Source organism: Hemitrygon akajei, chromosome 15, assembly GCF_048418815.1.
Source record: "Hemitrygon akajei chromosome 15, sHemAka1.3, whole genome shotgun sequence".
NCBI lineage: Eukaryota > Metazoa > Chordata > Chondrichthyes > Myliobatiformes > Dasyatidae > Hemitrygon > Hemitrygon akajei.
The window spans coordinates 73201359-73213183 of NC_133138.1; positions in this window are offsets into that span (position 1 = coordinate 73201359).

An 11825-nucleotide genomic window follows, 5' to 3' on the forward strand; every position below is an offset into this window, starting at 1 on the left:
TCTCCTGGTCTCCTCATGTTTTTCTTTTAATTAGCTTTATGTTTTGGTGTTACAAAACATAAAAGTGGCAATAAAGATGTTTTAAACTAACAGGATGAATACTTAACTGTTGAAGCATAGTGAGATGTTTGAGTTTAAAAAATTGCAACGAGAAATGGTTAAGTGAAAAAACAGTCAGCATGTGCTTCTTTGTGAAGTGACAGAGATCACTGAGTTTAAAAAAAGGCAGAAAATAGACAAATTCACAGGTTCCTAAACAGTGAGTACAGGATGATAATAATCATAAATAAAATAAAAGTAGAAATGGCTGGCTATATTGGAAAGATAGATGCTTTTGATTCCATAAAAGATGACTGGATATTGTATACTGAGTGAATTGAGCAGCACTTCAAAGCAAATGAAATAGCCATTGAAAAGTGAGTACCAGTTTTGCTGAGTGCATTAGGTAGAATGTGCATACAGTTTGCTTGGAGGTTTGACATCTCCAACCAAACCAGCTGAAATTAGCTTTACTGATATCATGAAAGTAATGTAGGAACATTTAGAACCAAAACTATTGTTGATTGCAGGATGCTTTAGATTTCATAAATGGAATAAAAAGGAAAGGGAGTCCATTTCAGCTTATGTGGCAGAACAGAAGAAATTATCTGAGCTTTGCCAGTTAAGTAATAGGCTGAATGATGCACAGACAGGTTGTTTAGTTTGTGGAATCTTCCAAGAAAGCATTCAAAAACTGAAGCACAATTTACATCTAAATGAGCAGTTGAAATAGCTGTATCAGTGGAAAGTCAGACAGAGACAAAAGTGAGCTGCAGTCAGGAATGAAAATGAGTGTGAATAACATGGCAATGTCTAAATAGAAACATGCCTGGCTGAACAAATTGTGTTATAATTGTGGCACGAGCTCACATACAACAAACCAATGCAGGTTCAAAGGTGAAACTTGCAGAAAATGCAACAAAGTAGGACACGTACAAAGAGCGTGTCAGGCAGAGAGAAATAAATGATCTGCACAGGGAAGAGAATAAGTAAAAATGTCAAGTAGTAGTTTCAAATCTGCATGCTGTTGATGAAAAATTTGATAATGATGAGAGTTACACAGGACTAGGTAGCCTTGAGATTTCCAATGTGAAAACTAACAATAGACAAACAATATGGCTTACACCATAAGTGAATGGCAAGTTAATTAAAATGGAATTGAGCAGCTCACTGAAAATAAAAACAAAGCATACACATTCTCCCAGTCTCCCCTTGTTTTTCTTTCAATTAGTTTATGTTTCGGAGTTACAAAACATAAAAAGTCCAATACCCAGTCGCACAATGGTGTATTTAGACCAATGTCATATTGGGGGCATTGGGAGTGGACCCAAAAGCAAGACACAGACACTGAACTACCAGGAACAGGACTAGGCGCGAGAAGGAAGCAAGGAAAGTGGGGAAGTAAGGACTGGACATGACCCCCACCCCAGACGAGACAAGGACTCTGGACCTGGGCTAGGACCTGTCTAGGATAGGGAACTAGGACATGGAACTGGGAACTAGGAGCCTGGGCTTGGACTCCGAACCAGAGACTGGACAAGGACCCAGAATCTGGGTCTTGACTCAGGCTCGAAGTCTGGAACCAGGCAAGGACATGACAAGTTTACAGGATGAGGACGAGAGACTCCTGGATGGGACAAGGGAACACCAGCACAGGACGAGGGAACCCCAGCACCGGGCTAGGGAACCCCAGCACCGGACGAGGGGACCCCAGCACCGGACGAGGGGACCCCAGCACCGGGCTAGGGGACCCCAGCACCGGGCTAGGGGACCCCAGCACTGGGCTGCGCAAGGTACTTCTGCGCTGGGCGAGGCACATGGACATGATGAAAACCCAGAGCCTTGGTTGAGGGAGAGACATTAACACAGAACACAGAGCTGAGACCCCTCCTTGAGTACAGGATGTGGGGCCGGGACTCATAACACAGAGCCAGGACCCCTCCTTGGGTACAGGACATAGGGCCGGGACTCATCACACAGAACACTGAACACAATGAGACAGTTCCCAACGCTAGGTAGCGGCAAAACAGCCGGACCTACCTAGCAAAGGCGTGGACACAGACAGACAGTTCCAAACAGGGCAAGGCTCGAGGCAGAGGCTCCAGGAGGAAGGTGAAGTGAAGGGATACAGACAGGAACAATCCAGCCACCCAAGGCTGAATCCTAAAGCTACTTATGAGGCCAGCCCAAACAAGAATCAGCTGACTCAACAGAAACTGGGGAAACCCGGAAAACCTGGAATAAGGAACATGGACCAGACCGCGAACCGGAATGCAGATTTCACGGACTGGGCCATGACAACCAAGGAGTAAGAGTTTGTTCACCAACGTCTGTGAGATAACAGTGTGGAATGCCAAACTGAAATCCAGATACAGCATTCTGACATAAGTTGCGTTGTTTTCTAGATGGGTCAGGGCCAGGTGCATTACTGACGTGATAGTGTCTGTAGGTTCACAATTGTTGTGGCATAAATAACTTGAGCCAATCAAAATTAGACTCTAAAGATTAGTCAAAATGCCATGAGCTGTGTTGAGAAACAAAAGCAGTGCACAGATAATCTGCGTTGCCCAAATCCAGTGGATGAGGCTCTAACACACCTGAGGTGTTCACCTCTGGCTGTGATACCATGAAAGGCTGCTGGAGATAGATGTCAGAGTGCTGTGCCACAGTCTACAAAAGGGATAATACCTGGTCCAAATCAGGCTTAAATGCCTCTCAGAAAACAGAGAAGCATACTTGTAAAGATAGTCAATGACAAGTGATTGATTATAGAGTATGTGTCCAACTTCGTGTTTTCAGAAAACTATTGAGAAAGGATCTAGTGCTTGGATTCTGAACACCATTGTGGCTGTACATTTTCCTGCTCATATGAGTGGCTTAGAATCCTCGGGGTTGCCTGGGATTGTTCTCCAGCATACGGCTGTGTGAAAGTTGAGGAAAGAGAAAAGAACTCTTTTAGTGATACTTAATTAACTAAAGCCAAATACAGGAATTGAAGGACACTTTTTGTCTCCAAAATGCAGTGCATAAATAGAAATATATGGTGACTGGGATAACAGAAGAAGCTCAAGTGGAGAAAGAACTCTACCTAGACCAACTTAGCCAAATCACTAATTATGTCGGTGTAAATTTCACTCAAAATTATTGAAAAGTGACCAGGCAGAAGAAGCATTAGACAGCCACTCCACCAGTCTCACCTCTCATCACACACAATTACCTCCACCGCACAAACCAATTCAGGATTTCTCACACCTTATTAAAAAAGCAAGTTGTTAAATATAACTTAAATTATCATTTGCTGGATTCAATTCATGCACTAGCATTATCTGCCTTTCCTGATTTCTAAATGTTAGTATTATTGATTTTACTAGAAAGAATTAATTTTAAATCAGGAAGGTGTGCTTGGATTTCCACCCTACTGGTGAGGAATGATTGTCAGGAGGGGCCGGATGGACCCAAACGCAGGACGCAGACACTGAAGTACTAGGGGGAGGACAGGATGGGGATGCCATGGCACTAAAGGGTAGAGCTGGGGTTCAGGTAGATAGAGTTCAGGCAGGCAGAGCGGAGCGGGATCCCGAAGTTCGAGTTCAGGTAGACAAGCTCCCGGGGTTCAGGCAGACAGGTAGACAGGTCCCCAGGGTTCAGGCAGACAGGTAGACTGGTCCCCGGGGTTCAGGCAGACAGGCAGACAGGTCCCCGGGATCAGGCAGACAGGCAGACAGGTCCCCGGGGTTCAGGCAGACAGGTCCCCGGGGTTCAGGCAGACAGGTCCCCGGGGTTCAGGGTTCAGGCAGGCAGTTTAGATAAGCTGGCGGAGAGCCCTCCCTGGGCGGGTCACATACGTCCCGGGTAGGGATGCCCCCCCAGGCGGAAACACCGGAGGCCTGGGCAAGGCGCGAACCCCTAGGCGGGTGCGGGGCACAATCCCAGAGTTCGGGCGGAAGAGGAGGACGGGGCAGAAAAGAGCCTTCCCTGGGCGGGCCGCATATGTCCCGGGTACGGCCGCCTCCCAGGCAGAAACACCGGAGGCCTGGGCAAGACGTGGACCCCTAGGCGGGTGCGGGGCACAATCCCAGGGTTCGGGTGGAAGCGGAGGACGGGGCAGAAACCCTGTCGGGCAGCGGCAGACGGGCCGGGCCTGCCTGACGGAGGCAAGGGGTAGGAACAGGCAGAACCGCCGCCAGGCAGCGGCAGGACGGCCAGACCTTCCCGACGGAGGCAAGGGGTAGGAACGGGCAGAACCGCTGCGGCAGGACAGCCGGACCTGCCCGACGGAGGCAAGGGGTAGGAACGGGCAGAACCGCCGCCAGGCAGCGGCAGGACGGCCAGACCTTCCCGACGGAGGCAAGGGGTAGGAACGGGCAGAACCGCTGCGGCAGGACGGCCGGACCTGCCCGACGGAGGCAAGGGGTAGGAACGGGCAGAACCGCCGCCAGGCAGCGGCAGGACGGCCAGACCTTCCCGACGGAGGCAAGGGGTAGGAACGGGCAGAACCGCTGCGGCAGGACGGCCAGACCTTCCTGACGGAGGCAAGGGGTAGGAACGGGCAGAACCGCTGCGGCAGGACGGCCGGACCTTCCTGACGGAGGCAAGGGGTAGGAACGGGCAGAACCGCTGCGGCAGGACGGCCGGACCTGCCCGATGGAGGCAAGGGGTAGGAATGGGCAAAGGTCCAGGGTGACCAACACAACAGACATGACAATGGGAAATTTGGAAACGGCCGGCAGACAGCGCGACCGCGCGAGAAACAAATGAGCGGAGAAGCGGGACCAGCGCATGGGAAGAAAGGTGGGGGAACGGACCAACCTGGCAGTACTGGTATGGGGCAAAGAAGCATGATGAAGAGTAGATCTGAACCCGTGCAGGATAACAGAATCTAGAGAAGAGTTTGGAGCCGGTGGAAAACAGGGAATAGAACAAAACGACCACCTGCCTGGTCCCAGTCCCAAAGCCCCTTATAAACATCTGCAGCTCAATGTGTTACAGGTGTGCCTCCTTAAACCAGGAGGGTCCTAACTAGATCACGGGTGACGGGAAGGACAACTGCAGGACCCGGAGTCCGGAGCCCTCGGACCGGATCAAAACCCGGAACACGGTTCCGGACCGGACCCTGACAATGCTGTAGATTAGATGCAGATGTAAAATGATGTAGATGCGGCACAACTGAGGTCTTTGTGTCTTCCATCATTAAATGAGTCTTGGACTTAGTCTACTAGGTGGAACACAATAACGCCTTCAGATGCTGAGAAAACGGTGCAGCATTTAGTGCCACTGCTCCACAGCTCGAGTGATGCAGGTTGGATTCTGACCTTGGCTGTGTCTATGTGGAACATGCATGTTTTAAGAGCATAAGAAATAGGAGCAGGAGTAGGCCATCTAGCCCTGTCAAGCCTGCTCTGCCATTCAATAAGATCATAGCTGATCTGACCATGTTTTCCTATGATTGTGTGGGTTTCAAATGGATGCAGTTGTTCCTCTCCCCATCCCTCACACAACCCATGCCAAAGATGTAAATTAACTGGCTACTGAAGATTACTCTTTAGCGTAGGTAAGTGTTAAAAGAATCACAGGGGCTTTTATAGACATTGGAATAAAGTATGATGAGGTACAAGGAAATAATAGCAGGGGTACTGATAGGGTTCCTCTGCTGCAAGTGGCACGGACCCAGTGGATTGAACAGCTGCCTTCTGTGCCATAATAAGATAAGACCACACACCTTACTTATCATGTAAGGATGGCTCCATAGTGTATGGTTAACGTAATTGTTTTATAGTGCCGGCAATCACCATATGGGGTTCGAATACAGTCGCTGTCTGTAAGGAGTTCTCTACGTGGATTTCCTCTGGGTGCTCTGGTTTCCCTTCACATTCTTAAGAGGTACGGGGTTAGGGTTGGTAAGTTGTGGGCATGCTAAGTTGGCACCAGAAGCATGGCGACACTTGTGGGCTGCCCCCGGCTGATTAGATTTGATGCAAATGAAACTACATGTTTTGATGCTTTGATGCACGTGTGACAAATAACTAAAGCAAATCCAATCTATAATCAAGCATAAATAAAATGAAATGTCTCAATCTTTCAACTCAATTTCTCACATAAATTTGAAAGAAATATTTACTGCTAACTTCTACCAGGAGAAGATGGTGTTAGCAAACAACGCTACCTAGGGTGACATCCTCCAAACAGTTCACAAGACTACCCTTTTCACTTCTTTTTCACCTTTTTTTTCTTTCAAATATGGATCTGCCACAGTTGGAGCCTGTGATCCACACTTTGGTGGTGTGATTTTGGGCCAATTGAGTGATCTGACACATTGCTATCTACCAGGGTGTTCTGTGAGACGAGTGGTGTTGGGGACGAGAAGCCTGAAGGCAGGGCACGAGCCCGTGATTGGCTTCATTTCTTGTTGAGGGAGACTGAAATCGTCGAGCTGAGTGCAGAAGACGGGCGGGTATTCAGCGCCATCTATCAGCTTCTCGATCTCTGCCACCAGAGGAAGGTGTCTGTGTGTGATGGTCTCTCCTTCTCTCTTGCTCACAGCCTCCGTAGGAAGCTCCGTGTTCGAATTGTCTTTCTCCCGTTGAATGCTGTTAGAGATGGTGCTGGAGTTCTGGGTCTCGGGCAAGGTGTACTCGACACTGTTTGTGGATTGATCGCACTCTGCAGCTCACGTTGTGACGTGTTTCTGCTTTCTGGTGGCTCCTTTATTTGTTGCTATTTTGGGTGATTTTGAACCTGGGCGACCTGCGGGTAACGAACACTGAGCGGAACTGAGCACCCCTGCACTCTGCTGATTCTGTGTTTTATATTCTGTATTTTTTGCTTGATTTATTTTGTGTGTGTGTGTGGGGGGGAGGGGGGTTCAATGTTTTTCTTTGAAAATGGTTTTCTTTGTTTCATGGCCGTCTGAGGGGAAGACGAATCTCAGGGTTGTATACTGCATACATACTTTGATAATAAATATACTTTGAACTTGAACTTTGAATATGTTTTGTTTTGATGATAGTTTGTTATTTGCACTTACTTCAGATTGCTGGTCCTTCTTTGCAATGGCCAATTTTGCAGAAGTCTTAACATTTTACTGAATGATGCATTCCTTGTAATTAAAGCTTTCAGTTTGTAATTCCACTATTTCTTCAGATACTCATTGCATCTGTGCTTGCTGACCTGTTCTGATAACATGTCAGTTTTAAAGTCCCCATCTTCTTTTTCAGATCTGTCTATGGCCTGGCACATAGATTGTTGCCCTGCATCTGGGAGCCAAGAGAGGCTTTACTTGACTAACTAAAATTAGAATTACTATTTCTCTCTCCTTAGTCTTCTTGCTTTTCGACTGAGCATTAAACAGAAGCCTTTCCTGGTTTTGGTGGACATAAAGAGAAACTATAGCTATATTTCAAGAAAAAGAAATTTCACTGGTGTCATATTTATCCACAAGACAATTTTACAGAGTAACAGATTATCTGATTATTATCACATTTCTATTTGTGGCCCTTTGCCTGATTACACATTGAATGCTGTATTTCTTGTATTTGGAAAACTTTTACAAATATTCAGAGCTATGTGATTGGAACTTTATAGATTGAAGCATGTAGTCATCATGTGTCCTGTCATGCTGATTGGCTTAGGAAGATTACGTTCCGCCATGCAGTGAAAGGCACCTGTGTGCGTCTGGATAAAGGTCCGATGCCACAGACAATTATGTTACTGCAGTTCTGGTTCCTACTTATAGCAAATCTTGAAACAAGATGTAACATTTTCTGCCTGAGTTGCGACTGAAAGTTTTGTTTCCACACAGGTACATGCCTATCTTCAAGGAAGGCTTTAAAGATTCATTAATAAGAAGTACAGATGCCATGCAAATGTACTCTCAGTGGTGAACATCAGGCTATGTACATCTGCATATGTGTGTATTTGCATAAAATATTTAGCAAATGTGAAAACACTGTTTATTTATGCAATACATACAATGATGTATTTTGCTGAGTTTAGAAACTGGTTCCTCCTAGTTACTGAAGACTGTGCCTGTTAATAGTGACCTGACATTTGAGAAATGTGGGCACTATTAACATGAATCCGTTGTCTACACAGACAAATCTATTGCTGGGAACAGTGCAGTACAGCATTCCAGCATTACACCGAAGACCATTAAAGATTCCACATCCAGACTATTGACTGAGTGCTCATAGAACATTTCCCGGTAACAAAAATGCAACATTTAAAGGATTTTGAAGACATTAACGATGGTATTTTCGGTCTAACTTTGTTATAGTTGTTCAATATTTCTATACAATATATCCTGTATTTATCCAGTAATATCACATTTGTTCAAAGTCTGTTCCCATATTTCTATTAATATTTTTCCCTAATTGTAATTATTGAAAGTGAACATCAATGTGCTGTTTTAATAACTTATGTAGTCATTGTACATTTCCCAATGGTTTAAATACAACCAACATTGTACTGTTATGTATTTTGCCATTTTCTGAAATTCTTACTTTAAAAATACTTAATTTATAATTACTTTCGTAGCCATAATCCCTTCAACTATGACAGTGCAGGAGGAGCAATACTTAACAACAGCAAAGATTATTATTTCTCACTAACAGTCAGCCGTGCTGTCAAATATAAAACAAATTGTTGGTGTGTTACACGTTCACAGTTCCAAAGTATTGTGCTGCACAGAAGATTTCCTGGATATTATAGGTGTAGAAAATCTACAATACTTACTTGTATATAGTCTGTGATATAATACTGTATCTTAGTAAACCCAAGTGCAAAACATGATGGGGTTCTTTCTATGTGAATCTCCTTCCAGGTCTTCTGTGTATACAGTACACATAGGGGAGCTCAGGTATATGTAACCAATGGGAGGCAACATGTATCTCACTGCTATTAATGTTAAAACAATTTTCATCTTCTTTGGACCTCAACTCTATTCCCTCCTAGAATTCCCAAGTTCCCAATAATGTACACAACACTTCCCAACAGCTGTTTGTCACTACTTCCCCCATCCCACCCCTTCAGCCCCCTTCTCAATACTCTGGCCCTCCTCTCAAGGTTTGGATCTGTCCCTAATTGACACCCATTTTCCACCCATCACTTAATGTGCCTTTCCTAGTGACGAATAATTACCAGGGTGTAATTCATAGAATTATAGTACGCAGGTGAATTGTGGAAGTTTGCAGGGAAGAGAATGATATTGATGTATTCTCAGTATTTTGTTTGCAACATGGCTGGGCTCACTTGCGGAACTAAACCCTATTCGGTTCCTGAGAGAGGTATAACACAATGGGAATCAAATCAAATCAAGTTTAATTATCATTCAACTGTGCATGGATACAGCTGAACAAGATAGCATTCCTCTGGAGCCAAGTTGCAAAACATTCACGTGCATTCAAAATAGTGAGAAAGAAAAAAGAAAACACATTTTTAGTCCAAGACTCTGAGGACAAGTCCTGCAAATTGATGGTTCCCAGCAATCCAGCCTGCCATTCCACCATTTGAACATTAGAGGGCAGCACTGATGAGAGAGGCCAGCCCCCACCGAGCACAGACAACATGCTACACTGCCTCCAGCATCTCCTCACCTGGACTGCAGCAGCAGGTGAGCCCGCGGCTTGAGGCCTGGTCCTTGCTACAACCAAGGATATGCTGCTGTCTCACCACCAAACAAGGGAAACAGGTAATCAATGTCCAACAGGGTCTTGCGATTGCAAGAGATGTCAGGAATTTACCTACTGGTTTTCCTGATCAGCTGTAGCAGCTATATATGGAGTTTCCACTGATCTTCCCTAAATGGGAGAACTTCTGTGGGAATACCCAGTGATCATGCGTAATCTTCTGTTTGGACTTCCTTTGATTCAGTTCCTTAGCACAGATGCAAACTGAAAAGTTCAAAATTGTAGAGAGAAAACCATTAAAATATTAAGATGCCGATAAGTGTGATCACTAGTGTGGAATTTCTTGCAATGCTGCTGTAACTTCAGTAGAATGGCATTAGAAACTCATGGGATAACTGAAATTCTTCAAATACATGTCTGGATGGGCTAAAGCCAAGAGGTGCATTAAAAGAGAAATCAAATTTGATCATTCCTCCCCTAAATGGAAGGGATTATGAGTACTATGACCTATTAAAAATCTCCAGATATTTTCGGAATACAGCAAACTTCATTTCTTATTAAAGTTGTTTTAGGTCCTCTACAAATATTTAAAATAGTGCATTCTGTCATTATCAGTAAAAATGCAATGTTACTAACGATAGGAATGGTTCGTTCTTGCTTCTTGAATTATCAGCTACCCTTCACAACTGTTAATTAACATGAAAATGTTAGTGAGTGAACTGCATTCTTCAGTTCCGTGAAAGGATTCAGAAATTTGCAGTGACAAGTGTTTTTAGACTGGCAGGAAGTGCATTAGTTCAGATTTCTACACTTGCAGGGTCACACGGCAAGGTTCTCAATGCTAAAAGTTCACAACTGACTGATACATTAATGGGAAGTTTCAACTAATACCTAAAAGTTGAAATAGTACATACCACCAACTCAAACTGATTGTCAGGAATACCCTTACATTCCAACTCGAATTTGCTTGAAGTTACAGGGGTTTCAAGTGGGGAAAGGAAATGAAAACCTGGAGGAACGACTGTGAAATTTCATGTAAAAATACAAAGACTCCGGGGAAAGGAAAAGCAGGTCTGGTTCATGGAACATTCGATTTTGGTGGAATTTGTGACTTTATGATGTATTCTCATTATATGTACACATGCCTAAGATTTGGTTACTCTAAATATCTGTCCCTAATGCAAAAAAAAGTCCTTTCTGCTTACAATGTGAAGTAAGTTCTGTAATATCAGTGATAATATTCACAAAATACGGCTTACTTTGGAGCAGTTTGCATATGGGTTCAAATGATACACAGGTGCACATGGTGTGTGAATGCAGAACTCAGTGTTGATGCATCTTGTTGCTGACAAAGATATGGAGGGATAAGACACCTCTTTAGAGCAATACTACCACCACCTCTTATAGCTCCAATACCAAAGGAGGGGCAGCATGATTGTAGCTCAATTTCTATTTTCCCCTTTAAGACTGACGGAGCATCCTCCACTATAACATTGATTCAGGAGCACAAGTCCTTCCCTGGAGGTGCATATTGGAGTGGACGTCACAATTAGCCATCATATCAGTGATGCGTTTCTAGTGATAAGACGGTGCTGATATGCAGCATAAAGGCTAAAGGTTCGGATGTGTGTACAAGATAATCAACAGTGGCATATGTGCCTGAGGAAATGAAAAATGTGTATAAGAATGAAGTATTTGTATGACCATGATGCATTTAGTACAGGAGCATGAGGAGATCATCGATCGGAGTTACAGGGAAGTCGTCCTAAATAAGTTGCAGGAGGAGGGTAACTGGGTGACTGTCAGGAGAAGGAATGGGACAGTGAATAGACACGCCTGAGGCCATTCCCCTCAATAATAAGTACTGTATACCATTTTGGATACTGTTGTGGGCGATGACCTCTCGGGAGAATGCCACAGGTTACTGGCACTGAGCCTGTGTCTGTGGTGCTGAAAAGAAGGAGGGAGAAGAGGGGAATGGTAGCGATAGGGGACTCAGTAGTCAGAGGAACAGACAGGAGATTCTGTGGACGTTCACGAGACACCTGGACGGTGTATTGCCTCCCAGGTGTCAGGGTCAGGGATGTCTTGGATTGCATCTACAACATTCTGGAGAGGGAGGGGGACCAAGATGTCTTGGTACATATTGGTACCAATGACATA